Here is a 26,084-nt window from a genome sequence, read left to right on the forward strand (position 1 = left end):
GGTAGGTGAGCAAAAAAAAATCTGACTTGTAATTCAGTTACTGTGGAATCGCCAGATACAAAACAATATGACTGCAACATTACTAATTACCAAACCAAAATTATTCATGTTAATGTCATGCAGGACTCCTTGTTGTATATGATTCCCATGTGTGAGTTACAATGACATTTCTCCTGAATTAAAAAAAAAGATTGCAAATTAATTTGTTTCCACTTAAAAAGATGTATAAAATTGTAAAGCAAACAATAGAGCAATGATGCACAGGAAACTGAACCAAATGCAGTCAATTCTGACCAATATTTGCAATTTGAAATTCATGCTAATGCTTGACCAGTTTTGCCAGCACATTTAACAATGAATGCCTGACATTTCTGTGAAACACATGTTAGGTTCACACGGCAGTCCATTAACTTTACGTTTTAATAGATCGTAGTTATCTTGTAGTCAGGGTCCTTGCGGACACATTCGTGGTTAAGAAACATGTACTTTACCGAGTACTGGAAATTATAAAACCACAAGTATTAGCTAAATAACTACGGGCAGCAGAATGTCCTCATTCAAAGTTATGTGTTGTGTGGACGCAATTAAGGTTTCGCCAGCAGCCGGCTTGTAGCTTAAAACATTGAATAATTGTTGTTTTGGTCTTGTGTGAACCCCAGTGTTGTTGATGGATCATGGTTTAGTTTGATAGTTCCTTGTGAACAGTAATCCCCTAATGTGGTTGACAAGTAATATCAGTCATATTAAAAGTAAGGCGACATCATACTTACCGGTACATGTACAAGTACACTTTACATACAAAATAAATATCATGCAAACATGCATGGTTTTTTGTTTTTTCCTTTGGTAGAAGAGTACAAATAATATCGGTCGTTCGTTCCTTCGTGTCTCCTTAGATCAAGATTAATCTTGATCTTCGGAGTAGTTGCTACAACCAGCCATGTCGGACACGTTGCCCCGGGGTGCAAGATAGGACTCTTGTAGCATGCCCCCATATCGGTAAAGCGCTTAGAGATGATATTCTGTATTTAAGCGCAATATAAATCCAGATTTATTATTATAATCTATTATTACCTGTATCAGACATCTGAGCAGTGGTTTTGCAAAATCATATTACACTTGTTGTAATCCTAAAAGAGATAATCAGTAAATATGAGACCATATTACCATCTCATGAAAAAGCCTAAGGACTTTACGTGTTAAAAAAGCAGGAAATAAAGACCGCGCCGTATTGTGTCTCAATGCACACTTATTATGCATACGAGAACCTGCACACTTCACGCACTCTATTGTGATGTAATAATCACACCAAATTGGGTACACTGTTTGCAATGTATCAAAAATTTTGTCAAGCAGCCTGGATGCACAGTGCTGGTTTGACAAAGTTGTTTCAGTTCTATGAGATTGTCATGTATTTATTTGCTGTAGATGCCTGATTTGGATAATAATAACAATATTGACTGGCTTAACTTTCGAGAGATACCACATATTGCCCTCACAAGACCTATATTGCCCTCGTCTTTGACTCGGGGCAATATGAGTCTAGTTTGGGAAATATATGTGGTATCTCCCTCAAGGCCAGTCCATATTATATAATTATTCCAATGTTGACCAATTTCCATGCAGTATTTTGTAAATCACAATCAACAGATCACTTCAGGTAACAAAACAAAAATTAGAATGAAACTTTCCGATTACACTGTACTACATGCTTCCTTTGCTCCGATGTTTCAAAAGAAGAATACATGTACGTGTACATGTACATGTAAATGTATTAACGATAATTTTCAGCACGCTAGACGGGACATCCAACCCTAATTTTTTATGTTTTTACATATATTTGCCTTTTGCTGCGCCCACATGTCAGGTTAAAAGGCATCACATAATGCCAAGAATATCTTCATTTATATATCTCTTGCACATTTTTGTTAGGAATATTAGGAATATGCTCATCTTTCAGATTACCTACACTTATCCTTTGGGGAGAGGTTTCCTATTTAATAATTACTATCAAAGTAGCTTGGCGAAGAAATATCACATAATCACTAAAAATGGGCAAATTATACATGTCCAGATAGCGTAGACCAATTTGAACACACCCATTCTGCTCCTAAGTCTTGTAAATATGAATGAAACGCAGTGAGAAGCTTTTTCCAAGAACCTTTTCAGAACTTCTATTCCTGGCTTGAATATTTTGTTCACGCAGTAGGCCGATTATGACGTCACTGGTTGGGCACGATCGCAATTCTAGGCCTCAAGCTCGCCTCTCGTACAGCTCGCGTGCGGTATTTTGCATAGGCCTATACGTACACATTATCCAGACTTTGCATGCTTCATATCCTGACCAGAAAGTGGAATAACAATCTTTAGAAATCATGTTATTACATATAATATTAAGCAAATTTATGTAATATAATACAAAGGGTGAATCCTGTAATTCGATTAGTCCAAATACCCTTCCGTTCTGTGCAATTTGCTGAGATGTTTTGTATTTGGATTTGTTCGATCATCATGCCTTGGCGGCCTTGGCATGATAGTGATTGCTGTTGATGATATACGGAGACCACGATGAGTGAATCGCGAGCGTCCCTTTGCATTTTTATGATGTCCTGCAGCTGCAGTTCTATTTATGAATGGTGCATATTTGTAATTGATTTTCGCCAAATATAATCTCACATCTAATCGTCTTTGTTTTGTTAACCGTGAAATTTGCCAAAAAGCCCTACACATCCCGAAAAATTAGAAAATGTCTCGCCTAGTCATCCCAGTGACAGGGTGCACGACAGATCGATCGCCAGTGGAGCGGGGCCGGGGGAGCTGAGCGGCAGCTAGCTGGCAGCTCAGCCAGCTCGTGCTGATATGCTATCACTTGACCTGCACCAGCATCGACGCCGTCTTCTCCAAATTGTTCTCTTTCTTACATCTCTCCTACATCCCCATCATCATCATCGTCAATATCACTATCATTAGTTGTGGAGCTGTGCTCATTAACTTCAAAAATTTCTAAATCATGTAAAACCTCTTCTTCGAGCTCTGACATTTTGATCAGATATTTAGCGTTCGAGTGGCGTTTGTATACGTATAATGCATGCAGGCGAGAGTTGTGTGAGAGCTCGCGCTCATGTGCCCAACCTCATACGTCACAAATCGTACGTCACAATAGAGGGCCAATCAAGGGCGGAATAATCGGGTAGTAATTTCACCACTTTTAATAGCAGATAAGTCAATTCTGTAACAATTTTTGAAAACTAAATATGAACCAATAGAAAGATTGTAACATTAACTTTGCAATGATACCAACATCATTAAGGTTAAAAGCCTTTTGAAACCTTCGCTCAGCTACTTTAAACAAAGCAGAAAAGTCAGAGGAGCAGACTGGTAAAAACTTGAATGAATGGAGACACAAAAAATGAAATTTATTTGTTTGTGGAAGTTATGATCCTTGTATTGCAAAACAACTTTCCAACTTCTTACAACACACAAAATTACTCAAAAGTGTTTTATCTTTTGGGAGAACCAATCATCAGATGCTATTCATGATATATATTTGAGAAGTGCACAAAGGAAGAAGGTGCTTAGAAAAAAAATTAATTACGTTTTTGTACATGGCAAACGGGAGAGGTGTCCATGAGTCCTTGTCTAAATCACAATCCACTAACCTAATTTCCAATGCGAAATTTTAGCGATGTATATTTCAAATATTTGTATCTTTCTTATTATTGGTCCGATTTGGTTCAAACATTTGCCATTCTGTGTATCTTTTTTCTGCTTTCGTATTAAATGAACTCACTACAAAGTTTAGATTGCCATTTAGTCCTAACCAAATTATAATCAGTTAAAATGTTATAATAATAATAATAATAATAATGGTGGCTTTTTATATAGCGCACATGTCTGTCACGTTGTGACGCTTCTGGCGCTGCCCCGATTATTACCCTGAAATGTCAATGTTTAAATAATCACATTTTGTAATGTACATGTAAATGTGTGATTTGATTTATGGGTCAAATAATAATAGTGGATTCTTGTATATATATAGCACTGTCTGTCATATTGGACATTCCTGGCGCTCCATAATTATTACCATGGCTTTACATGTAGTATGGCTACAATTATGGCGCTCAAGCATTTCATGGACTTAATTCCTGCCAGGTACCCATTAGCCTCACCTACATGTAGGTCAAATGTGACAATGGGTCAAATGTACATGAACATGAACTTGAGATTACCTTACCATTAGATTAAATTTAAACTTCTCTTTTTCCTTCTCCTTCTTTCTTTTCTTTACCACTGGCTTTGACCGATGAGTAGATGTCAGGGCTGTCAAATTTGGGGAACTGCTTCGAGGGAGGTGATATGCAAATTTTTGTTCTGCTGAATGGTAGTGGCGTACGCAAGATTTTTTCAAGGGGGGGGGGGGGGGCGGTGTTTTAAAATTTGAAAAATCGCGCCAAAGATTTCGCAACGACTCAGCCAGCCGCTGCGGGGGGGGGTGTAAGAGCACATTTTTTTATCGTCCGGGTTTTGGCGGGAGGTTTTTTAATAAGCCGGGAGATTCTACCTCGAAGCGGGAGAGCGGGAGAAAAGGCGTGCTGGCGGGAGTCTCCCGCTACAAGTTATTGGGACGGCGGGAGGATGAGCATGGTGGCGTGAGACTCCCCCCAAATGCGGAAGGGTTGACAGCCCTGTAGATGTACATGATGCTATGCAGTGATTTACTCTATTTCAGGGAAAAAATACTTTAATCACTGAGCTCTTTCTACTAAATTGAAGTCTACTGCCTAAAAAAATTTCCTTGCTATAAGTCTGGCCTTTTATTCAATAGTCACCCATTTCTATAGTGACACCTGTAACATTACTAGAGTGCCACACATACTTTCTCTGGCAAGCACATTCCACACCCTATGTGTTGGGATGTGCAACCACCTAATGTACTGGTATAGATACATGCATATTACACTTGCTTGTCACACCTATTTTAATCACTCCTCCTAAGCTGTTCTTATAGAGCACACGTCTTTTAGAGAGAGTCGACACCGAGGCTAATTCAGCTTCATCATAATTCATGTCTTATTTTTTCGCTCGATTCTCTACTCGGTTCTAAGGCCTTATAACTTTATTGAGATTACAAGTTTCTTCTCCCTTACTTCATCCACAAAGAAGCAACATTACTTTGTAAATATATATATTCTTTCTACAGGTACTGTGCAATATTTGAAAGACTACCTATAATTCACCTTGCTAGATAATTAGTCCCAACAATAAGTGGCTCACTAATTGATACCGGTTTCAACATGTGTTGCTACAAGACAAGGTAGGAAAGAAACCACTTTCTATTTCCTTTATTTAGGTGACCAATTCCCTAAAGCAACATGAAAATATTTCTCTTCCATGTTTTTTGGGTTCTATATTGACAATAAGAGCAGGATTTTGATTGGGTGTATATTTTTCAAGATTGGTTCAACTGCTATTAGCAAGTATTGTTCTTATAAAGCTATTGTTTTTGCCCATCCTATAGAAACAAAAAATAGATAGTGGGCAGGGAAAAAATCTAGGAATCAATTTCATTGGCTTTAGCAGTAAAAAAAAAAATGCATTCAACTGTTAATTACGAGACAAATCATCAATGTATCATAATCATCACACATGATAAATGGTTTAGAAGCACTGTACACTATATTCCTATCCATTATTCTTCCATGCAGACTTAGGCAAACTGCATGCTTGGAATATCTAGTTAGTGCGTCCATTTATGGAGAGCCAAATGGCAACCTCTTCAATCTGTACAGATTACAGTAATTCCCTAACCCCAGCTTGTAATAAACAAAAATCATCATCATGAAAGTGATTTCGCAATTTCATTTCATGCCTTATTTGTTGAAGTTCTTATTGTTGCAGTTAAAGATAAAGGTGAGTTCTGGTAATTATGCGATTGCATTTTGAAAGAAAAGGTGTGGAATGGATCAGAAAAAGTTGATCCATGTAGCATGTAAGTATTGGTGTGCACTGCAAGGTTCTGGAGTCAGCAAAATCGTAATAAATTTGGCCCAGTCTTGGTAAACTAACAGGCACTGTACACAGAAAAATGTATATGGGACTACACAAATGGTGTTGGGCTACCTTGATTTCCTTATTTTTCTATGCTCATTACTCAGCCAGTATACATTTTCTTCCAAAATTGTTTGGCACATGACATTTATTTGTAATCTTGAACATTCAGTGTAAGTTTTGTTTGATTCTGTGAGAATTCATTTTCTTTTTTTTTACCAGAACTCAAATTTATCTTGAACATTTTGATACAACATGTTAGTTATTATTGGCATAAGCCTATACAGTAGAGAACAGAGACTGACTTGAAACCAGGCCTTCCATTCTTCAGTGAAATAACAAGTTCATACGCCACATTCAATAATGAACATCCACTCTCTAATCTCCTTTATGATTGCCTCAATAATTAGATAACACACAGACAGCTGTCCCTTTATATTGAAAACACACTGTGCAAACAATCACACATTCAGAACTAGGTGAGAGCATTACAGGCAAAAAACCAAAATGACCTGCCTTAGTGCCTAGACATAAAAAGCACTGAGTAGCTTACACTGTACTTACATGTTCACTCTACTACAACAAAGACACAGATCCTCTCCTGATAAATAACCCAAGAACATGATTGTAAACAAGCACTACACTGCAGACAATGCAGCTTAGCAAACTGCCATACCAGTAGTCAGCAGGAGTACATTCACAACAAGTTGTGCTGTGCCAGGATTGCATGAGACTAGAGCAGCAAGGATAGCTTCCTACTCTGAACACAACTATAGTGAGGTCTAACCATGAACCTGGCATGATAGTGGAGCTAATATATCAACCCTATCTCACTGACATGGAGTGAGCGCGCACACACACACATATTAATGTTGCTGTGTGTATTAGAATAATACAAACAGCTGGTAGTAGTCTGTCCACACTGTCCACACATCTACCCACATATACATGTATGTACATGTATATTGGGTGTACACAATCAACCTCAATTATTAATATGCTGCCATTATTGTATTATGCACATCATGTAATATACATATGTGTAAATATAGGTTCTTCAAGAGTTAATGTATGTTTTACACATTCAAACAGTGTGTGCAAGTAAAATGACATATTGAATGGGAGTGTGCATGTGTATTAAAATCTGTGCAACCCCCCCAAGGACAACTACCCCCTAGGATAGTTGTCCTAGAGGATGGTTGTCGTAGGGGGTAGTTGTCCGGGGAGGGGGGGGGGTAGTTGTCTGGGGGGGTAGTTGTCCGGAGATAGTCGTCCTAGAGGGTGGTTATCCGGGGGGGGGGGGGGGGGGGGTGGAAGTCCAGGGGGTACATGTATGTGTCCTAGAACCCTTGTTCACATATCTTGCACAAATTTCGAGCAGCGCATTGTGTACAGTGATGCCAAATAAACGATCTGTACATAGTATTATGATGTCATCAGCCATTTAGAGATTGTGCATCCACCAAGCCGTGAAGCAGTATAGCTCACACGTGTATGTAGATTCCAATGGTTGGGAAAATGTTGTGCTATATAGTATTTACGTTCAAGGCAGCCATGACAATGTCGCACCAATTTTTTTCTTTTTTCTGACACAACTCTTTGCAGAAAATGCAGCTCAAATAAATACCGGGTATTTGAATAAAAATGTACAATTCACTGAGTTGTGATACCGATTTTAATGTGAATTTCACCAAAAAGAGGAATTCTGAGACAATTTTGCAGTAAAAATCATCAGTTTGCAACCAAAGTAAGATCTCACATCTCACATTTTCCAGTGATTAACTAGTGATTTTGTGCATAAGTGTGGTGAATGATACATCTATGTTCATGATTTGGGGAAACTTATGATTCCAAATAATGTGTACAATACATACATGTATAGTAATTTTCAGCTTGAATATACATGTATTATCAAATACATAGATCATACAAAAATGCTGAAGTTGTGAAATTCACTCGCTAATTGCACCACTGCACCACTGCACCACGCCTGTGCTTTGTGGTGACAAACTATAAACACAAATTACAGCACATGCATGAAGGCATACAGTCAACAAACTCTCCTTGTAGATGATATGATATCTATTTTTGAAGATCTTTTTTTTTTTAGACCGTGGTATTTCAAATCTTATTTTTCTTTTAATTTTTTTTTTCTTTCTCCCCAGATGCATCATTGACTAGCAATCTTGAGCATTTACCGGTAGAATAAATTTGTTGGAAATGTGACATATATATGTACTGGTACACATTGGGTAAGTGAAGGCGTTCACTATGAGAAACAGACCATCTTTAATACCTTTGTGTACACAAATGATCCCGGATCCCCTATAATTTACAAAGTGGGCCCATACATTTTTGTTTACATATACATACATGTATATGAGTATCTATGACTTCTTTAGGGCGAGATTTCACAGATGTACCGGCATGCACGTACAGTATAGGTGCAATCGCGAGCAAAGGTATAATCTCTGTTTGTAACAAATGCGTCTTTTAAAAATCTTAGCAAGGGTTAAAATGTGAAAACTCTGTCACCATTTTGATCCAGTAAATAATTTATCATAGCACAAACATTGTCAATATTTTTACGTGGAAAAACAGAAATTTGATAGTTAATTGGAGTACCAACAACCAAAATGTTAAATTCTAGTACATTACACTTGTACAAGTCTACAGAGGTTAGCTCTTGTTCTTTAAATTGTTGTGTGCCTTTTCAATTTCAAAGACGAAACCAGCATCTATGTTGGCCTATCAATAGAATAGTCTGAACGACTATACTGATCAAGACTTTTGCGATCTGATCTTTCTTCCAAAAAGATCGTATGGAGAGGATATCAACATATCCAGCAATACAAGCATGTAAGAATTGCTCAGCCTCAATTAGACTCTGTGACTACATACTCCGGAATCAAACTTAGGCTGTGTTTTGATACCATGTACCTTCATATCAAATTTCATTAAAATCTGTCAAACATTACTAAAGTTATCGATTGGAAACCAGATTTTTTATGAACGGAAGGATGGACGAACGGCGAGGGGATAATTAAGTCTTTTTCACATCAACAAGATTTGATTATTCCTAACATTTTACTAAAAAAATTAAACGTGGAGGTGCAAGCTATTCCGTAAACATTATTATTAATACAGCATGGCTACTTCTCCATTTTGTTGCGTTAAATTCGGCTGTGCAAATCATGACCTTGATTCAAGGGCACATGAGTAATTATCTTTCAGCATGTTCATCATGATGATATCTTTTTTCTGCTCATATAAGGAAAATTAGCAGGCATAATGTCTTGAATATGTCATCACCAAGCACTTATTGACAAAAGAAAAAGAAAGTACTTTATTGATGTTTTAAATACCAGTGTCATCATGAAGTTTTAGATACTGTACTCGAATATCAAGATCGCTATTCATTGTTGGGAGTATATATTTGAATAGTGGATAAAGTGTATCCCAGTGCCGATCGGCGGTAAGCTATATTCAAAAACAACAATGAGAGCTCTTATTTTGGCCCAGTATATCAAAAATCAGCTCTTGTAAAAAGAATGGGGTACATACATAAATATCACTGTGAAATAAATCTCACTTATGAACACAATGCCAAATCCTAAAAGAACTCCTGCAAAGTATTTTATTCACTGTTCTGTGTGCCTCCCCCAGAAATGTGCAGACAGTGCTATAGACCCAAGCATTTTGTATGAAATCCGTCACAGAGCAGACGTAGCGAGTGCTAGATGCACGGCCGGTTGTGACCACAGCTTTATACAGTTTCTATTGGCAACGGGTAAACAATTAGAATTGCGTCTGTGATAGGTAGACTAATCTAAACTCTACTTTGAAATACACTGTATGCATCTATTACTATTAGCCTGTTCAGATTAAAAGACTAATCTAAACTCTACCTTGAAATACACTGTATGCATATATTACTATTAGCCTGTTCAGATTAAAAGACTAATCTAAACTCTACCTCGAAATACACTGTATGCATCTATATTACTAATACGCAAAATCGCCGCGGGGGGTCCAAACGGGTACAAAACGGTTCCTCAAAAACGTCTTTCCCCGACCCCGCCCGCCTCCGCCGTGGCGCGGGAACGGTGGCGCAATTCCACGAGGCCTGTCTCCCGTAACCCGCGTGCCACCTCGACCCCGCGATCGACGTCCATGCCGTTAAACGCGGTTTCGGGGTGCCGGGGAGGACGGGCGGACGAGAGCACGGCGGGCGTCGTGGGTAGCAAGTAGGCGACGAACCTGCGAGAGCGAGTCGGCAAGGCGTGCACCCGCCCTCTGCATGTCTAATCAAAGAGAGACAAAGAGACACACGATGGAGGTGAATCAACTCGCGTCAACGGGTGTAGCAAATCTAATTGCAACGGGTGCGACGTTCCCTGAGTAAGGCATCTTACAATAAGATATCCTTTGTAGACCGGGCGCCCATAGTGTACGTGTATAACAGGCTGTCTCAGGTCAAACACATGCACACGTACACAGTACAGTCGATTCGAGTCGAGGCGATTGCTACAACTGGCGCAAACCATGGACCTATTTTCACGTAAAATCTTTACTCTGAAAATAATTATACAAATTCTGTGATCTATGCCAACATAATCATAGTCCAAGCTTCTGTTTTATTGGCCTTTTCATGAAAACTACATCGAAATCACAACAAGAATAGCGCAAATAGATCTGTGATAGTACGCCTTCACGTGACTGACAGTTAGTTGCAAACTGCCTGAGTCCACACAGTGTATTGCCACCGCAGCTGAGCGCTGCTGTCGGCGGTGCTGTCGGAGCGCCTGAGTGTGTGAGCGGTGACCGGAGTAGCCAGGCCTGTCCGTGGTGTGAGGAGAGTCTAAACAACACTTTGAAATTGCTATTATTGCCCCGATTTCAATATAGTTTCGTGAATAGATGTATGAAACCTGGGCTTAGATTGTGATTATTCTGGCCATGTATAGTTGTATACTGAATTTCGATAATCATTTTTCAAAGTAAAGTTTTCACAAGAAAATCAGACGGTCGTCATGGTCGTTTAAAAACATGATAATACTTTTAGTATGATACAGTTCTTGCATCAAATCAATTTTTTAAAGTATGGGGGGGGGGGGGGGTCAGGTAACTCAAAGCGATTTGAGTGCAGGCGTGGTGTCCACGGGTACAAAGGGCTGAACCCCCGAAAGCTCAGGGGTTTTAGGCATTTAATTACGGTCAGATGAGCATATTTTTAATACCTTATTTGTGACACTGAAAAAAGTAGCCCCCAATAATTTTCCCAAAATTTGATATAGATCGAGTCCCCGAAAAAAAAAAATCTTTCACTGGATTCTACGCTCACAGTCCCACACACAGTCGAGTCAATTTGTGCACAAACCATCCGATTTTTCGCGTAAAATCTTTACTTTGAAAATAATTATACACATTTTGTGAACATGCAATGCCAACATAATCATAATCCAAGCCTCTGCATAATGTAGTCTTTTCATGAAACTACATTGAAATCACAACAATAATAATGCAAATAAATCGTAATTATCGAGATCCTATCTGACATAGTTTGTTTTACGATGCGCCATTCATGGTCAAACAGCATATATTATAAAAATTCTCTATATAAAGATAATCTAATTTTTTTTTTTGGATAGCACATAGGCCTCTATCTATCTATCTATTTGGCCCCCTCCCCTAGAATCCCGTGGATTTTCCACGGGTCCTGCTAGTATATTACTATTAGCCTGTTCAGATCAAAAGACTAAACTAAACTCTACCTTGAAATACACTGTATGCATCTTTTACTATTATCCTGTTCAGATTAAAAGACTAATCTAAACTTTACCTTGAAATACACTGTATGCATCTACAGTGTATTACTATTAGCCTTTTCAGATTAAAAGACTGATCTAAACTCTACTTTGAAATAAACTGTATGCAATTATTACCATTAGCCTGTTCAGATTAAAAGACTGATCTAAACTCTACTTTGAACACATGAAGAATCATTGTATGGCGAAGGATCATACACACTAGAAAACAACATCATATAAAGAAATACATTTTGGAGAGAACAGCTGGCCAATGTCAATTTTGGTATGATACAATGTTCAGACTACAGCCGGACTCCGATTCTCGTATAAGAACCATTGTATATATAGAATCATTGTATGGCAAAGGAGCACACATACTAGAAAACAATATTGTATAAAGAAACACATTTTTGAAGAAAAGAGAGTTCTCTTAGTCTGACCATATAAAATCCCAGAACATAATACTGAAACAAAACACCAATGTATGGATGGAAAGCACTGGTATGGAAATTAGAAGTGTGAGCTCAAGTACAGAATTTCACTCTCCTCAAAAAAGGATGTAACCCTCAAACTGATATTATGCAAGAACTTGGTTCCGCAAAGGAGGTGTGATGTTACAAATTATTCCACTAAACTTTGATTAAAAATAAATGACTTGGATGTATTTTTCACCACTTCAGAAACTCTTCTCTCCTTATTTTCTTTTCTTAAAACTGCATTCCCCTTCTTCTGCTCCTGTCAGTGTTATTATCAAACAAACATTGTATTTTACAATCTGGTGCATCTACATGTACATGTACTTTGTATTCATGACTTTGATGTTTAATGTTTAATTACATTTATGTGTCCTATTGTATATTTTAAACATGACAGCATTAATCTTTTGACAATATAATCACATAAAATCATGTATCATATGTTTAATGTTTTTATGTGGATAAAACTTAAGTGAACTAAAGTGGGAAAACAATAGTGCTCACTACCCCCCACGCCCCCCCCCCCCAAGAAATCCTGAATCCGCGCCTGTTCAGGCCTGTACATTTATCTCGGACAGGATTGAACTTCTAACACCACCCATTTCCTCAAATAAATCAAAACATCTTTAAAAGCCCTCAGTTTAAAAAAAGGAAAGATCCTTCAGTAAAATTGCTTTCATTTCCTCTTTGAAGGTAAGGATAGTAGCAGGAAACAACACTTTGGTCACACAAACACCATGCTCACAAGCAAAATAAATGTAACTTCAAGTATAGTATTTTGCTTTTGTTTTTAAACCACACAATATGAGATATTATTTGTTAATATTTACATTATTTTCTGACTACCGGTACAATCATTTATGCACCGTGCATTTCTTATAATAAATACTTCCAGGTACATGTACCCATCCAACACTGAAGTCAAGCATGACAACTGTTGATAAATGGAAAGAGTTAATTAAAGACAATAGGCAGAGATTCAAACCCTTGATTGAATAGTCAAGATAATGAACAACTCTATCACACTTCCAATACTAGCCCTCCTGCGAGAGTACCCACAAGACTGAGTGTGCTAAAAAGCAGCCCATGACACTGGTCATGAACAGTGAAGTCCACACTTGTTTCAAATTGCACACGTGGTCTAAAGTGCAATATTATAAAGGAACAACAAATTATATATATACATGAGGGCTGAGAGTGATCTACATGTAGCTGAGTATCTCTGATATTGAATAAAAAGAAAAAGATACACATACATATGTAGTGAGAAAATTTGTTTATAATAACTAGAAATATCGCAATCTATATTGCAGCCCAATGCGAATGTATCCCCTGGCAGTGGCAGCGATTTTGTGTCAAAGGAGGGAGGGACAAAGATCCCCTCTCCCCTCCCTCAAACAAAAGGATGATGTAGAGATCGCTAGTACTTCTGGCTCAGACTATTGTCAAGACTAGGAGCAGCATCACCAAAACAATATGTGTGTAGATTAGAGTATACAGTAATGCATATCTGTAGAAAATTTGAAAGAAATCTGTCAAGATATGTGGCAGTTAAAGCGCACAGAAAAAAAGCCATGATTCACATATGACCTTTAACCCTATAACAGACAGAACACAGGTGGCAGTATCACCAAACACTAAACACTACAACATTTGAAAGAAATCCGCCAAGAAATGTGGCAGTTAGAGCGCATAAAATACATTTATGACCTTTGACCAAGTAAAAGACGGAACAATGAGAGGGCAGCATCGCCACAAAGTGTAGATTGTACCAAGATATATTTTTAATTCTCTATACAAAATTTTAAAAATATCAGTCATGAAATATGACCTGTAGAGCACACAAAAGCCATCCCAAATAATATGGGCTTTTAACCTATAGAAGACGGAACACTGGGGGCAGAATCACCAAAAGTTATAGGTGTGTAGATTATATCAAGATACACCTCCATACAAAATTTGAAAGAAATCTGTCAAGGAATTATGCAGTCAGACTGCACACTAGAGTGCACACAAGTCACCTATCAGAATATGACCTTTGACCCTATAAAAGATGGAACACTAGAGGCAGCATCACCAAAATCTATAGGCTTGTAGATTATACCAAGATACACCTTTGTTTAAAATTTGAACGAAATCACTTGAGAAATGTGGCCTATAGAGCGCACACAAACCATCCACAAAAATATGGCCTTTTACCCTATAGAAGACGGAACACTGGGGGCAGCATCACCAAAAGTGTTGAGATTATACCACAATACGCCCCCATACAAAATTTGAAAGAAATCCATCAAGGAATGTGGCAGTTAGAGGGCACACAAGAATATGACGCGGCAGCGTAATGTTGCTGAATCCAAAGTACCCCACAGGCATACTGCCGGGGTATACAATAAACTGCAGAGCTCCGAAAGATCAGGGATTGTGTGCACAAGGTACCTTTGAATGGTTTTAGACCAAATTCAAAGGTACCGCGTGCACACAATTCCACTGACCCATGAATTAAACCTGTGCATCATCTGTTTTATAAGATGGGGCCCCAAAAATGGTCAAAAATACATAATGTTGTTATTTTACAGATTTACCGGATGCATGGCAAAATCATGCGTCCGGTAATTACCGTCCGCATGATTTTTTTTTACCGAACGCATGATTTTTAACTTATCATGACATTTTTTTTTTCAATTAAAAAATTGTCAGTGCACATGAAACTGTAAACTTTTTAAAAAATATTTTTAAAAAATTATAGAATTTTTTTTTTTTTTAAACAGATTCTGATTATTAAAAAACACAAAAAACAAATAATTGTCACCCCAAAAAAAATTATAAAAAAAACATTAAACAAAATTATTTTTAAAAATTCATTAAACAAAATTATAAAAAAAAATCATTAAACAAAATTATTTTAAAAATTATTTTAAAAAAGGGATATTGGTGGTATCGATCGCCGATATCGCATGCATCCAGTAAAAATAATTACATGGTAATTGACCAATCAGATTGCAGGGAATCTTCTACCAATCTTATAGTACAGTTTTTATCATACTCTTTTGATTGCTCTTATTTGTAAGTGTGAATAGAGTTGTACATTACTTCACCTGGCTGCATGCATTACAACAACAACAGTACAGGAAAGTTTAGACAAACAAACTAAACTGCATGAATTCAGTGATTTCCAAGAAAATTGATTTCCTTGTTTAGCTGAAAACAGTCTTGTTTGATAAGTTGATAACAAAACATAAAAATAAAAATAACTAAAATAAAGACACAAGATTAATGTGACTACGGATCTAAACTGTGTCCACCCAGTTATTAAAGGGGGTGTAAACTGACAAATACAGGGGAACGCCATCTATGTCTCCCTTTGAACAACTGCATGTAAACGAATGGACTTGAATAACGGTAGACAGCAACTTTAATCTCTACATGGTCAGCGTTCACGAAACAGATTGAAGTTCTCCTCATGCTTCGGTTTCGCATATGTTGCACAAGTACACATGTACACGGTCCTTAAAGGTCCTTCCCAGCGTGGGTTCTCGGACCTGGCTTGATGCCTACGGAGCTGGCAAAAAAACAACAAAAAAAAAAGTCTGAGCAGCGCCATCTCTTGGCGTAAATATGATTTATCGTAGCGAGTGCTGTGCAGTATGGCAGCCATCCAACACTCGCTAAAAAAGAAGGAAAAGTATCTAGTGAAGCCAATTTTTCATGGGAAACTGATGTGTTGTGATGACTCGAAAATCAATATTAACAACTTTGTGTGAGTAAAATCACCCCCCAAAAAGGCTAGGTATTTTTTTTTCTTGACTGTGCATAAAAATAAGGGGTGCGTCTTATACACAGAGATTAACGGTATGTTGCTGCGGAACGGGAGAAAAAAAAAACATGGTGGCCGTGTACACATGTATCCGACCATATGCCTGGACGTGTACATGACTACCTAATTAAAATGCCTGCACAGCCTTATGAGTAAATTAAACTGCAGAACTATTTCTTACTTAATCTCCTTCTCCTTCCTTCTTCTTTTTCTACCTCTTCTCACTTCCTATTTTCTCCCTCTTTCTTCTTCTTTTCATTCTTTTTCTTATTTTTGTTCTTCTTCTCCTTATACTGCTTCTTTTTCTCCTTCTTCCATCTTCCTCTTCTTCTTCTTCACCTTCTCAATCTTCTCTTTTTTCCTCCTTCTTCATCATCTTTTTTGTTTTCTTCATCTTCATGAAATTAAATTATAGAAACACTGTTATTCATTTATTTATTTATTCATACATATTTATACAGGTACACAGAAATAAATCTGTTTTGCATCTTGGACCTGGTATTAAAAACATCATATAAAAAGGAGTAAAAATAACAAAGTATAACAAAGTAAAATACATAATACATCATAGTACTGTAATACAAAATATGGTAGCATAATAATTCAAGGCCTTAACAAAAATGATTCTAAATATAAATGAAGGCTACATATAACAATATCAACATAAAATAGTCATGTAAGAATATGCAAATGAAAGGTTTCAGCTTAGATGTTGAGGTCATTTCAATGAATTTGATTTTGATTTTGATTTTTTTTTTTTTGTACAATAATTTGAAAATTTCTAAAGTCTGAGCATTTTGAAAGTTATTGGGTAATAGATTCCATACTGTAGCTCCGGCATATTTTAAAGACTGACAATAAAGTTGTGAAAATGGCAGCCTGAAAAGGTTAGGCTGCGTTCATGCTTAAATTTTGAAGGCAGAATGAGCGATCTGAAACGCTCATCGTAAACGCTCATCGTGATCGCAGTTCCACGATGTAGTGTTCATGCTTACTTCTCTGGCTCCCCCAGGCAATTCTCAGTGTGTGGCCTTAATTGGTCTTCCAGCTGGATTCGCAAACCTTCACTGTGCATGCTACGTAGACCCACTAGAGGTCAGTGCGTTGACCCCATTTAAACGCGTTTACAAATTGTAAACGCATCTTTTTGTGAGTTTACGATCGGCGATCGTGATCGCCGTTTTTCGGTGATTCTACAAAAGTGAGCTAAGACGCAACCGTGTTTTAAACTAAACGCGTAACAGATGCCTGATTCTGGTCGTCAAAATCAAGCATGAACGCGCCCTAAGATACATGTACATGTACTTGTGTAAAATGTGGCTAATGTGTTCTGGGTTGCACCTGGGCATCCAGCTCTCTTTAATAACTGTCAGGGTCTGCAATTTCTGACTTATGTCAAACATCAATATATCTGACAAAGCTTGACAATGTGGCATGGCAGGCAGATAGAGAGCCACATCTAGCATTACATGACCCTTGACACTGCTCACAGAAATTAGCCTCACTACCACATATTTTACATAACACAAACAGAACTCTGAACTCCTATACTTTGTATTATAAGAACTGGCCTGTATTTATCAGTTTTTATGCAAGAACAATCTGAGAATTAGGTAAGAAATACTACAATCATGACGACATATAGGTTTTTCCCCAAGCAATGTCTATCAAGTTTCCTCAGCAGATCAGATTTGAGCGTAATCAAAGAGTGGGAAAAGAGCTTGGAAGGGACGGTTCGCCCACAGCAGTTCACTGTTCCCCCTGGCACTAAAGCTCTGGCTGGCTAACACTCAATAGACTGCGAACTGGGGTAGGAAGATTCAACGCCAATATGTACCGTTGAGGACTTCGGGAATCACCGGCATGCATTTGTGTTGCAGATGAGCAGACGGCAGACCATGTCATCTACAACTGCCTTATTCTCAAACCTCCTGACGGGATGACGGATCTGTCAAGCCCAAATGAAGCACAAGTCAACTGGCTTACCCAGCTTCAAGAAATAACCTGATATGTGATATTGCTACCTCATACGAAAGAAGAAGATCAAGTTTCCACAAAGTTTGGGGGATTTCACAGGACTAGAAATTCATCTTCAGTGTGAGAGTCGACCTCAATATGGATTCTATAAAAAATCTTCATACATTTATATAAAGAAAATGTAATTGATGTACAAGTGTATTCTACCTACAATGTACACAGTTACACACACATTTTTTTTGACAGGTTTACATTAGTTTTATCTCTATAAGAGGGGACAATTTATTTTTGTTATACTCGTTTTGAAAAGTAAATATAGACCTTTTAATTTTCCCGTTTTCCTTTTAACCAATTGAAGTAACTTTGACTGATTTTGAGCCCTTGGCATTTTCATGAAATAAAAATGAATCTACACCTTTCTAATATTTTAGCAAAACAATTTGCACATTCTGTAGTTAATAAATAATAACAGGCAGAGGACATGTATAAAAATGGTTAATACATTAAAAGTTATATGTATTTTTAAAAGTGTTACACAATAAAAATGGTAATTTTATATTTGGTATTTCAGTTTGCTTAATATTGCTTGAAAGAAGATAATTCAAGTCATACAATATAGATCAAGTACTACAAATGTTGGGTAGGATATATTTAGAAAATACATATTAAAAGAGGGTTTTCAACACATAATGACGGACTTGAAGTGTTGTGAAGTTAATGGCCATCCAACCCTTGTAATGCTTAATTTTTATTACACCAGAAAAATAAGAAACAAAATGTGTGTTGTAAGAAATGGAAAAGGTGTCCACCACTACATCACACAGACATTACAGATTTAGCCAATTTGATGAGCCCATACCTATAGTGATTACAATTTCTCACCTTCTTATGTTTTCTGCTTTCCTCTAGAGTAGTTTGCTATCAAGGTTGGATTTCCCTTGAAGTAACAACCAGGCATGCCCAAATGTACATGTACAATATATATATTTGTTATTTGCATATGTACATATTAGTTTATATTATACAACTCACTCCCAGATCCTAATCAAATGATTGGTCATGCGCGATCAAGTGTGATTCATTTATTGAGCCTATTGCATGTTTTTTCATGAAACGGCGTGCAATAATTTCCAGTCCTATTGCACGCTTTTTCAGTGCACGGTAGTGCGCATAGTGGTTAGAGCGCTTAATAATGTGTGTGCATAGGCCTATTCTTGTGCAGCACTATACGTGAGTGATAAGTGCGCTTACTATATCTATATGTGCGCACCAAATTAAGCCTTATAAAACTTGAGATTTATTTGTCAGCCTAGTCATACTGTCAAAAAACAATCTTGAATAAATTCTTTTTACATCAAATAAGGATGGAGGACCCCGTTTACAGTGAGAAAAGGGCCAGGGCCTGGCCAGGCCTACTCAGCCACAGCCAAGGGAACGGTCGCGCGCGATTTGCAGTGAATCCTTTCCCCAATTTCCTATACACGGCAAACTTTCACTTCCCGGGTAACAGTTGGGCCGCGGCCTGGCCCTGAGTGCGTTAACAGTGAGAAAAGGCCGGACCAGGCCGCGGCCGAGACTTCCTCCAAAGCTGGGCCAAATGCGCGGCCAGTTTGGCCTCGCACTTGGCCTTTTGCGCGTTTACAGTGCTAGGTCAGGCCTTTTGCTCACTGTAACAGGGGTCTAGGAGTTTTGTTGTATAAAACAAATGATGCATGTTTTCATTTGTTTATTATACGATCTATCGGCTCTCGTTGATGCTGTGTATCTAACGGCTGAGTGCAATAGATACATACAGCCTAACGGCTTCGTGCAATAGATACACACAGCCTCAACTCGAGTGTGGATAGATCGTATAATGAACTCATGCGCATGCATCATTTGTATACTATTTCTACATGTATTCATTTCTGGGATCTACTCTAGGAGGACTCAGTTATCTTGAACTCCAAATACATTATTGTTGTTACCTAGACTTTAAATCGCGTCTAGGGACCATTAACACCGTTAACAGAAGTAATACCACGAAAGAGACCAAAAAACAAAATTATTGTATGACTCAAGAGATATTTTCCTTGCGCTAGCAACTTGATAGTGTGTCAAGAAATGAGACGGAAATACTATTTGACTACAATGTACATGTACATGTACCTTTGACAAGTTACTACAGAGTAGGAACGTTGTAGAAATGAGCCAGAACATGTATGTAGTTGGGAGGTGTTTATAAGCTATGCATATGTGATCAGTAAATTGAGCTGCTGTGCTGCCCTCTACTGCTAACAATTAATCATGGATCAAATCATACAAATTTAACTTTTGAACACTGTTCATTTCACTAGTAATTTGTTTGCATTTCATTACTTGTGTGGCTTTGTGGGGGATACAGTTAACAACTAAATTATTCATACCCTTACCAAACTTTACAATTTTTCCCAATTTATGTTTCTTGAGAATGTGACATATCCAAGCTCACATCTAAAAGTATTCAACAAAGGCTGTAATTCAACCAGTCCACCTTTCATTCTTTAGTTACCATTAACACAAATATCATAAAATTTCATAATGGGTATGAATAATTTAATGGGGAACTGTAACTGTTTATCCAAGTAAATTATTTCTTTCCAGTAATTTGGTCTTGATATCCTCCTATTTGTGTAATTTTTTATAGTTTTAAAAAATATTCTGGGAGTAGCACGTACAGTATTTTCAGACTTAAAAGTACTCAACCCAACTTTACTGCATAATCAGAAACTTTCACTAATTTCCCAAAATTGCCATTTTCCTGGCATGGAAATTTAGAAGACCGGGGCCAATCATTAAAAAATATTTAAAAATTCTTTCATACAAAGTTTGATTTCATAAAACCCATTGCCTACATGATGATGTTTCTACAAATAGAACATGTGTGTACATGTACGTATGGAACTTTTTTGTTTTTAGGTGATCAGATCACCTCTTGATTTCATCCGAATCTTTATTCATTATTTCTTCCTGTACGTTTTATGTCACCAGTTTTTCTTAAAAACACAAGGTCCAATCACCATCAGATTTTCATTATTAATTCTCAATGTTCAGGAATAGATAGCAAGTCTTTTACAACTGTGATCACACTACCGTGTCTAGGCCCCATCCTGTAAAACATCCATTATCAATCATATCTTCATAACTAGCTAACCCTGTAAGATGGGGCTGTGATCGAATTGGAATGACTATGGAGAAAAAAAAGGGGACTCGCAGGTTTTACCTCTTCTCCTTAGACATCAAGTTCAAAGTCATTAAAAGACCTTTTATATCAACAAACATGGGTCTACAACAACTCCAAATGATTAACCAGATTTGGTACACGAGAACTTCAGGCAAGGCTTAACATGGAGGCTCATCACTATCCCAGTGCACGCATCATGTGTGTGCATACGCATGCCTCAAATTAAAACTAATCCAAATTACTTCCTCATCAATTAGTCTGTTTCAGGCCATTTTGCATGTGAATATTTTTACGCACAGACGCGTGCATGCCCGCAAGTTTGTTATTGCCACAGCTCATGTATGGAATGTGTAAAAATTCCCTATTTTTGCATGGATCAGAGTTCTGATACTTCCCTTTCCAACTTTCCCAAATTTCAGTCCATTCTTAAACTCAAATTACCGGTACGTATGTGTGCATTAAAGATAAAAATCTGCGTGCCCCAAATTTTGCAGAAAATATAAAAATAGTCAAAAATATGCTAATGTTTAATTCATTATAGCTCTTGAAATTTAAAGGTAAAGACCAGTAATGGTCATGCGATTGCATTGTGAAAGAAACGTTGTGGAATCGATCAGAAAAGGTTGATCATCTAGCATCTAGCATCTGCAAGGTTCTGGAATCATCAAAATGATAAGAAATTTGGCCCATTCTTCGTAAAGTTACAAGCACTATACACAGAAAGATGTATATGGGACTACCCTATCTCTCTCACACGACCATGAGAGAGATAAATTTACCAAATATATGAATTAGTAGGCGGTTTCCCGGCAAATTTTTTATCATCATGTATTAGTCAAAACATATTCTTTCACATGAATGGTAATGAGAGCTTCCATTTCATTTTTTGAAATTGGGGCGTTACCAATACTGGTCTTTACCTTTAATGAGTCCATCAACTTCATTATTTGGCCCTTCAAAGTCAGAATTCAAGATTTCAACCAATACATTGTATTTGACTGTGCTTTTTATATATTTGTTGATGTTCATCAGACCATATCGCCGTTTTTCATGGCCTATTTTTTCTCCCAAATTCTGCTACGTTGTAGTTGAGAGTAATTAGGGACTTTTAGATTTGCACGTCGACAGCTTCGACTGCAACGTGTGACGTCATGTTAAGGCATGTGTTAAGGCATGTGTCACGTCGTTTCAGTCGGCGATCGATATTGCGTCAACCTTGATTTTCCTAAATCTGGTACGGTACTAGTATGCCGCGTGCGCATAAAATATACAGTTCCTCAGGTAGACAAAGGGACATCGATCCCTTCCCTGCTATTATGTAAAAATGTGTAGAACAGGTGTCACATACATATTCACCTGTTCTACACATTTTTACATAATAGCAGTGAAGGGATGTTCTTTTGTCCGTCATGTTCATAGTGTTACTTCCTGCATGCATGTTTAACGTCGAGTGCAATCCAAGATTTCTAATTGTAGTCAATATGTCAGTTGAGTACGTTGACACGCATGATCAGTCGGCGTTCGTCGTGTTCTCGTCCACTCAATCTAAAATTCCTAATATCTTGGTCAAAACAGCAATTTAAACATTGTGTCCTGGCTAACTCCGAGGTTTGTCACTTTTGAGATATGACGATCGATAAGTAGTCCCAGTCCTAAGGAATATATCTATGCGCTTATTTTTTCGCTAGCCCCCAGGGATCACAACTGATTACAGTTTGAAAATACCCTTCTCCACATTTTTCGGATCAGCTAATTAGGGAGGCATGAGCTCCGCTCAGTCCAAACCATGGTTACATCTAGTGCTGTAACATCACGGATATCTCCAATTCCGTTTAACCGCCTGTCAAAACCGGACGGTTTTCGGTTAAACGATTTATTAAAAAAAAATTTTTTAAAAGCAGGAAGGTGATTTAACTAAAGGCGCCGATTTGTGCTTGTGAACTAGTCACAAATAATAGTAACAATGTCGTTTAGAATAATGTGTAAGATCATTAAAGTAAATTAAAAACAGTAGAGGACCTAGGATAGAACCTTGTGGTACACCATGTGTTAAACTTGGATGAATATATATTGAGATCTATTACAAAGATTACTTTCAAACCAAGATGACAGACAAATTGGAGTGTTGTTCTAGTTTCCAAGTGGTAAGTCATCACACCGATTACTGAGCTGGGAGACATTGCCAGGCATAGTGCCAGGTGGAGGGGCATAAATCGAAACTTTTAAAAAAATAAATAAATAAATAAAAAAAAATATTTAAAAAAAAAAAAAAATTATTTAAAAAAAAAAAAAAAAAAAAAAAAAACGGGAAAACGAAACCGTCCAATTGAAAACGGAATCCGCCATCGGCGGTCGGATACCGGACGGTTAACCGTTTGACTACAGCACTAGTTACATCGCGTAACATCTGCGCGTATAGTGAATGAAAGTATGGATAGCCGTTCGCACAATAAACCCGGAAGTGAATACACGTTATAGTCAATGGCAATATCGCGTAGACAACTTGCACGTTGTCTCCTCGATATTAGGGACGTTTAGATTTGCGTGGACTGATACGTGTGACGTCCATTCAAGGCAGTGCATTAAAAGGACGTCGATCATAGCAATCCCCATTGTCTTCATGCGAATCAAAAAGTCCCTACTGCCATTGATTATAACGTGTATTCACTTCCGGGTTATTGTGCTAACGGCTAGCCATACTAGTCAATGGCACATGTCACGGAGACAGCGTGGCTCAAGCTGCAAGTTGCACATGACATGCGTACGCTATGCATACGCTTGCATATCGCGCGATACAGCTTGCATATTTACGCTTGCATATTTAGCAAAACAACATAGATCTAACTCTGCGTGTACGTCTTTTTTGTCGCTGTAGCCGAACCGCCGAACTGAACGGAAGTTCGCCGAACATGGCACTTCCGAACCAAACCGAACCGAACGCAAAGGCCTGGTTCGGATGTTCGGCAGAAAAATGTTAACATTTTTGCAAGCTAATAAACTTGTCATTTTGTACCTAATTTTCATGTCATGATTGCTCATTTTATATTTACTTTTTCCCCATTTTCCGCCTTTGTGATTAATGCCTATCCAGTGGTGGGCGCGACTTCACTGACGCCATTTAAATCCCAAATCCTGACCACGCTACGTCGCGATCGCAAGCCATAAACAAGAATACATGTGCATGATCAAAACAAGTTCAGCTCAAACCCATTCAACAAAAAATTAATATTGTAACAATATCGGACAAATTTAACAATATAAATAATGAAATAAATATTTATTATAGTATGGTATTTATTCATTCAGGAAAATATGGATTTTATATTTTTCCTATTGAAAATAAAAACTTACAAAAAACAGTTATTGACGAGCCTGAATTCTGTATTCAAGATGGCAGCTTTCATGACTCTAACATTAGACAACAACCGTCTCGGAATATCTTTAAAAAATATCATTTATTGACAAATTGAAAACATGATTCTTTTAAAATTGAAAATATATCATGATTCAAGACGGAAATACGAATGTAAGTAGTATTTTTCTTCACAAATAATTACGTTTAGAGCAGTTTTTTAATGTGAAATTCGTCCTGGTCGGTGGCAGTCTGCAGAAGTCCTCCGTGCTGGTCGGGCCCGCCCAGTGCCGACTGCCGTGGCTATAACGCTGCATGCTATTATATTACCGAACCCCGAACCGAACCAAGTTCGGGTGAAAAATTGCCGAACTCTGCCGAACCGAATCGAACATGAACATAGCGTCTGACTTACAGCACTAGGCTGTATCTTTTGATAGAAACATCGGTGAGACTTGAAATTTGAAATGTATTGTTCTGATTACATTTTTAATTCAAATATCAAACAAAAATGGTGAAAAAAGATCCCAATATTGAAAATTGAAAAATCGTTCAGACACCCTAGAAATAGGTCTAGACCCTATGGAGATTAATCTGCTCTTTCATATGACACCTCATTTATTGAGTATCACCTTCAGGATCACAAGAAATAAAGCCAAGGGTTGAAGCTCGATTTGTTAATAAAAACTTTGACCAATTTTACATGGTGGCGCAATGCACATAGATCTAGACTGTATAGGGATATGCGTGTAAGGCCTAAAATAAAAACTTAATTTTTGTCCGAAGCTTGGCAACATCCAAAGTTTGGCGGTCTTACTCTAGATTGCCAAATAAAAGAGGTAAGAATTCAAAATATTAGTGATTTTCCCTTAAGTGACCGAATACTGGGCACTCTACCCTACGACTGACAATCAGTGCTTTATCGCACAATTGTGTGAAAAAAGTGCGCAAATACGCTTCGCTCCTTGGCAACGAAGACACCACGCACAAACGGCGTGACCGAATTCTAATCGGCGCGACCAAATTCAGGGCAGAAAAATGCTCCGTCTTCTTTTGAAAATATTTTTTTTATCATCATTCTTTATTTTAAGTGACTATAAAATCCTGTTAGAGGAATAATTTTCTTCTTTTTGATGGGTAGATTGCCAAATAAAAGAAGTAAGAATTCAAAATATTAGTGATTTCCTCTTAAGTGACCGAATACTGGGCACTCTACCCTAGGACGGCATGATCAACCACATAGACTATGTACCTGGAATTGGAAGAAGTGATCATATTGGAATCCTCTTTGGCCTTAAAGTATACACACCAGACACCCACACCCCAACTCCTCACCTCCAGTTTTACAGAGGGCAGTATGATGATATGTGTAAAGAGCTAGACCAAATCGAGTGGGAATCTGAAT

The 26,084-nt window shown here is 37.7% G+C and overlaps 1 protein-coding gene across 2 annotated transcripts in view; it reads right to left on the reverse strand.

The window, feature by feature from the left end:
* Window positions 1-26,084, reverse strand: part of LOC590852 (tyrosine-protein kinase JAK2) — a 100,364-nt gene that overhangs the window by 71,507 nt on the left and 2,773 nt on the right. The window contains exon 1 of one of the 2 annotated variants that reach the window (XM_030977621.1): window positions 6,613-7,183. The exons of the other annotated variant lie outside the window; for it this stretch is intronic. The gene's annotated coding sequence lies outside the window, so the exon portion shown is untranslated. Of the gene's footprint in view, window positions 1-6,612; window positions 7,184-26,084 lie in introns of those variants that run through there. 2 annotated transcript variants of the gene reach the window in all.

The sequence above is a fragment of the Strongylocentrotus purpuratus genome, unplaced genomic scaffold (assembly GCF_000002235.5).
Source record: "Strongylocentrotus purpuratus isolate Spur 01 unplaced genomic scaffold, Spur_5.0 spur5_scaffold_1, whole genome shotgun sequence".
Classification (NCBI taxonomy): domain Eukaryota; kingdom Metazoa; phylum Echinodermata; class Echinoidea; order Camarodonta; family Strongylocentrotidae; genus Strongylocentrotus; species Strongylocentrotus purpuratus.